The sequence below is a fragment of the Phalacrocorax aristotelis genome, chromosome 2 (genome assembly GCF_949628215.1).
Source record: "Phalacrocorax aristotelis chromosome 2, bGulAri2.1, whole genome shotgun sequence".
Lineage (NCBI taxonomy): Eukaryota > Metazoa > Chordata > Aves > Suliformes > Phalacrocoracidae > Phalacrocorax > Phalacrocorax aristotelis.
In genome coordinates this window covers 159623830-159629829 of record NC_134277.1, presented here as the reverse complement: position 1 = coordinate 159629829, position 6000 = coordinate 159623830, and the positions used below count along the sequence as shown (strand labels likewise).

At 47.8% G+C, this 6000-nt stretch overlaps 1 protein-coding gene and 1 long non-coding RNA gene across 3 annotated transcripts in view; one reads left to right on the top strand and one right to left on the bottom strand.

The window, feature by feature from the left end:
- Positions 1–2069: 2069 nt before the first annotated feature.
- On the bottom strand, positions 2070–3933 carry LOC142053772 (uncharacterized). The gene is made up of 2 exons (XR_012659314.1): positions 3518–3933; positions 2070–3089 (listed from the first exon to the last, which is right to left on the bottom strand). It is a non-coding gene; the product is annotated as an uncharacterized LOC142053772 (long non-coding RNA).
- A 62-nt stretch (positions 3934–3995) lies between these two features.
- NDRG1 (N-myc downstream regulated 1) overlaps positions 3996–6000 on the top strand; it is a 40348-nt gene continuing 38343 nt past the window's right edge. The window contains exon 1 of one of the 2 annotated variants that reach the window (XM_075085873.1): positions 3996–4083. The gene's annotated coding sequence lies outside the window, so the exon portion shown is untranslated. The remainder of the gene's footprint in view (positions 4084–6000) is intronic. The other variant, XM_075085874.1, reaches the window with a different exon arrangement.

Here is a 6000-nt window from a genome sequence, read left to right as displayed (position 1 = left end):
ACCCTCCTGAAGGGACATACCTATTCAAAGAAAAATGAAAAAAAATAATTCCCTCCATTCATAGAATGAACTTACAGATAAATCCTGGCCTTCTAAAATACACTAAAAAAATATCTACTTCCTTTGAAAACGGCAGGAAGTTCATATTGCAAGACCAACTAAATGACTCACTCCACATCTATGCTTTTGCTGAACCAGATAAACCTGCCAAAAACAGTTTCCAAACTGGAAATAAGTACTTATGTGGGGATATGAATAATATCAGGCAAATCTCTGACAAGGGCATGTGAATCTGCAATCCACGGTGTTATTTATTTATATTTTTTATTGAGGTCAGTGCCCTTGGTTCAAAGCTGCGTTGGATAATTTTTGGAAAGACAACCAACCCGTATGGCTACATGTCAGCATCCAGGGATCCAAAGGCCACAACAAAAGGCTGCAGTAGAACAAAATTGCCAGTGGATGGGGTGTGATATTTGGTGGGTCACACAGGGGATTCTTTTGACATGAACCAGCGAACATCAAGTCTATTTTTCATAAAACATGTAGCTTAATCCAAAATTATCCCTGCTGTATTGTTAGTGAGAACAAGGGAACACCCAGTTACTTTTGCAGTGACTAATAATATTACCACTGCTTAAATGTAAACAGTGTGCAGAGATCTGTCTAAAGAAATGAACAATATTTTTTTTGCAAAAACCACTGCTGTGCTCTTACTTTATTCACCTCTTTTTCCTTCACTGCTGCTGTGGCACAACCACTGAAATTTCCTGTGTTAATGCTGGCATGGCCAGAAATACAGTGTCAAATGAAAGAAGAATACTCTCATAACTAAGATTTGTTTCCATAGCATTGAAATAGATGGAATTGCTGCCCTTCAGTGGAGTGTGGATCAGGTCTCTAGTCTGGTGGTTCTTCCTTTGCACCACCCTTTCCCCTGGAGCCTTGTAAGCATTGATTAGTTAATGGCTTTAAAGTGCTACTTAAATGCTGACATATTGTTACCACCAGGTTTTGGAACACATAGGCAGGTTTCTGCTCAGCACATAACCATTAGTCTTTCCCTAGCATGGAAGTATGCCATTTCCCTTCTTTGTGCCTGTGTCTCTGTGTGTGCGTATACCTACAATAACCTGCTTTAGTAAAACAAAATAAAACAGTAAATCAAGGACTCGTTTACTTTACGCTTAAAAATTTTGGAGACCTATGCTGCGATCTCAAGTGCAAGCCATAGCACTGGAGAGGGGTGGTGCTTTCAGATTAGTTTGAGCAGCCCGTTCACTGGTACAGGAATGGACTTCTGCGGCTGGGCAGCCATCCCCTGCAGAGATGCTCTCCTGACAAGGACAAGTGCATGCCAGCTGCATAAAGCTGGTTTATTAAATAAAATAATACTTACAGTAGAAGCGCTCATTAGCTTTTCAGTAAGCCCATGTGGGTGGCAACTTGTCTTGTCTCCCTAGCACGGTGGTTCCTTAAGTACACACGTCTGTACACGTGCAGGTACCGGTACAGGAGCCACTCAGCTGCTGCGGGAATGCGGCGAGAGCAGTCGCGCAGCCCAGCACAGGGTGAAAGCTCTCAGAAGCAGCAGCTGTTGCATTGTCAGCAGTGCCACCCTGGCAAATTCAGCTTTGAAATTCCTGTTTTCCCTACCTGTCTTCTAAGCAGACTTTTTCAAGCAGACAGGAATGATGTTCACCAAGCTTTCAGCTGTGCTCCCTTCTGGCACACGGCAGGGTTTGGCTGTCCGAGTACAAACTTTAGGAATTACATCTTCACATAGTAAAATACTTCCTAACTTGGATTTTTGGAATGACTTCATTTTCTTTTGCAATCCACCAATCACTCTCAAAAGACACTGTAAATCACCGTGTTATTCTCAGTCATAACTAGCAAAATAGCTGGGGAGAGCGCTTGAGCTAGTGAAGGCTCAGTTTGGATGCACACATTCCCACACTCACATGGGCTAACTGCTGCCAGCTCCTGGGGGCTTCTACCTGCCTCTCTCCAACATTATTGAGGGTCCAAAACCACATGTGATTTAAATAACAAACAAACTGCAAAGGTCAAAGCAAAAAGAAAACACTTCATTCCAGTTCTCTAGTTCATTCCAGATTCGGTACTTGTTTTTACTGCAGAAGCCTGCATTTAGTGCACAGGGAACAGTTCATTCCCTTTGAATCTCTGGAGCTTTCAGCCCCTTCCCCAAAAAGAAGCCAAGCACAGCAGAGTGAAAAACTGCTTGAGGATGGGCCAAACCACACAGTTCAGACACTGACCCAGTTCTGTTTTCCAAAGGACTGAAAGTTTCTGAGCTAGGATTTTGTCTAATGGTCAGATGCAAGAAGGATTAATCCCTTGTAAAATTAGTGAAGTCCATCTTCTTGTTCTAGCATTTGCACTTGTTCTGTAACTTTAGGAGCTACTGAGCTAGACAGATCTTCCATAACAAACAGAGCAAGCCAGTGATTTGATGACATCATTTAGAAGACATTACTTCAAGATAGGCTCAGTTGCAAATTAAATTACTTGTGATGGTTTCATTGGTTTCCTGGCCTCACAGTTTAAAATGAGTATGAAAAGGTTAGACCTTTTATGATGAAAAAACCAAGGAAAGCACACACACAGCAGCGCTGTGTCTTAGAATGACAAATGCTCCTCTTGTGTTCTTTTAGAAATACTTTTCATCCTTGCAGACATTAACTAATCAAAGGTAAGAAAACATGATAAGAAATTTCCTTTATAGTACACTTAGCAATATTTCAGACTTGTTGCTGCACAACATGGTCACCTGCCATTTCGCGGTGAAAAAGGAACCGGACTTCCCGGGTTCGTTTTCTGAAGGCAGCACTTTCTGAACTCAGGTGCAGAAGCTGGGCTGGGAGGAGAGAAGCTAATATGCATTTCAACAGCAGCAAGCTTTTATAGACTGGACTTAATGAGCTTGTTGTATAGGCAGGAAAACAGAAGCAGGGAGTCTGTAAGAGAGTTTCAGAGTTTCAGGCGTTTCAGATTTCCTCTTCAGGCCACTGCACGAGGGAGAATGACAACACGCTGTGGATTTCATCAGTTTGGGTCACAGTAACCTACCATAAAAGTGAGTTTGTTAAGTGAAATCGCACACATCGGGTAAGTGTGCTCTACAGAAAAGCCACAGCAAAAGCAGCTCAGGCTGTCACGGTTTAACCCGCCCCTTAGCGGGTGGCTACACGCAGAACTGTGTATATAGAGATATTCTTTGCTCAGCAGGCTGGGGCCTCTTTTTGGAATAAACGATTAGCCGCGCTTCTTGCCAAAGAGCTGTTCACTGGGAAACTCACACAGCACTTGCAGCGCCCGCAGCACCCCCTGAACTTCATCAGAAATGTGTGAAGCCATTATGGTTTTTCTCCTGCAACTGGAGTTCCTTCCCAGTGGTCATGTTAACGTACGAGCATAAGATTTTGCGATTCAGGAACCTGTAAATAGACTTATTTTTATATAGTAGTACATACGTCTGCTCAATTTTGCCCACCTGTGCCAGGACCCTGCTGTCGCAGTCCCTTGCTCAGCCTTTCCCAAGACTACTACGCTTTCGGTCCTTGGGCAAACCCCTCCCGCACACCCGCCCCTCCGCACCGAGCCGCGTGAAACCCCTTCTCCCCGGCAGGGTAACGCTTCGGGAAGCGGGGCGGCGGGGCTCGGCCGTTCCACAGCTCCCCAGGCTTGCTCGGGAAGGGGATGCCAGAGGCGAGCCTCCCCGCGCCGGGCTGCGCGACCCGCAGGGGGAGGACCCGGGCTTGCGGGTGTCCGCCGGGGCTCCCCGCTGATACTTAGGCACCCTGTGCAGCCCCGGCATCCGGGGCGCAGCCCCCGCACACGCCCGCGGGCGCCGGGACGCCCCCGGGGCGCGGGGCCGGGCGGGCGGAGCCCCGGGACGGGTGGCGGCCCGCCCCGTGCTCCCGGCGGGGGGGGGCGGTGGCGGCGGCGGCGGGCAGCGCCGCCCGGCGGGCGGGGCGCGGGCTATAAATCCGCCCCGCGGCGGCGGGCGGCCGGCGGCCGGAGCGTGGCGGCGGCGGCGGGAGAGCGGTTCCGCGGCAGGTAAGGGAGGGTCCCTCCCTCCACCTACCCACCTTCCTACCCACCCATCCATGCATCCCTCTATCTATCCACCCACCCAGCCCAGTGGACCTCGCAGTCCCTTCGAGGATGTGTCCTCGCATCACACTGCTTCTTTCTCATTTCCTTATCAATATTCCTTTCCCTCACTGCCGCCTTCCAAGCAGGGCTTTCCCGGCTGTGGGGAAAGTGGGTGGCTCTTAGTGGGGTGGTGGCTATGGTGCCGGCCGGAGGGAGCAGTGGATGGGGTGTCCTGGGCTGTACCCTGGCCCTTTTTGGTGGGGGCGCAGCTGCTGGATGCTACTGCCATGGTTCAGGCTCCCCTGGGAGCCCTGGGCTGGGCTGGAAAACAGCTGTGAAACAGAGGCACATACTTCTATGGAAGTTGATGCCCGGTGCTTGTTGCTTGTGTCTGTCTGCTCTCGCAGCTCTACTTTGGCTTTGGAGCGGAGGACAGACTTGTCTGGTGTCCAGCCTTTACTAGTCAGTTGTTTTGGTGGGGTTGTTGTCTCCAGTTGTGATGACCAGCACAGTTTGCCTGTGCTTCCAGGCACTGCTCAGGTCCAGGGCACTTCATGGTAAGTGTTTGCAATGGAGGCATAGCCACGTACGGAATCTGATAAGTGGCTTCACTTCTGCTAGGGAGGATGATTAACGCTTTCTGCTGTGTTACAGCTTTCCTATTAAATACTTCCAAACTGGCATTGTTCACTGTTTTACCCACTGTTTTATAAAGACCAGAGCGCCTAATTTTGCACCCAGTCCCCAGAATACGGCTCCTTTTAGGCTCCATGTAGAAGTATTTACCAGCTATGTTACTTGGATGTGTTCTTCTTGGTTGCCTGTTTAAATAGGAACTGTGTTTTGAGCCTGGAAAATGCAGTTGTTGTGGCATGAGGAGGTCAAAGACAGCCTGAAGCTTTCAGTGCAGACTCTCTGCAAGGTGTTGCACTGTTTTGAATTCTTCTGGCTTTTTGTCAACTTTTTTCTTGTGTGTCAAAGATACATACTGCTGAAAAACTCATCATTCAGGGCAAGCAATGGAAATAGGCTGTAAACAGGAGCTATCAAATGCTTCAGGTCAACACGTGAGAAGCCTGCCTTGCTGTTTCTAGTCTTGGCTGTTACAGGCGAAACTTACATCAACATTTTTAAGCTGGTGCACTTTGAACTTGGCTCTGGGTACATGTGTTTTAAAATTTTGTGCTCTTCTGACCAGAGTCTAATGTAGTTTGGCATAGAATGACTGTGTTTTTATCACAGGTACTTGAGTAAACAGCAGGCAGCTAATGCTGTGCAACGCTCTGTGCACAGCAAGAATTCAGTGACTGTGGATGAAATGGTAAAACTCAGTAGGTGCAGCAAAAATAGTGTTTCTTAAAGGTTTGTACGGTCCCCTGAGTACTAATAAGCTCTGTGCCCTTCAAGGAGAGTAATGCGTGAATGTTTGCAGGAGGAACTGGTGTGTGTTTTGACATGGAAAATACAGATACAGTGGAAAGAGGTTTTAATGTAGTAAGGAGAGACTACTTAGGGTGGGTATGGTTTCTGTACTTAATACTTCTCAGTATAAACTGAACAGATGCTATAGCATAATGGTTTGGGGAACTGGAGACCGCAGCTGCTGAATCTGAGTTCCTTGCACTGCAATTCAGCAGGTACCTGAATGGGCTGGCTTTCAACTTTGAAAACTTTGAACAAAAATGTCTGCAGGTCAGTGAACGGAGAGGTGAACTCACCGCCTTGAGAATGGGCACTCTGCAAAAGTGGTTGGCCTTGAACCAGGCTGGAGGAGAAGGGTCTGGAAGGTCTTGACAAACTGGGGTTTTCATTTGTTTCCCTTAGGAAAAAGGGTTTGTGCAGATTCCCTGCATTCATTGGCCACTTCCCCCAAGGTGA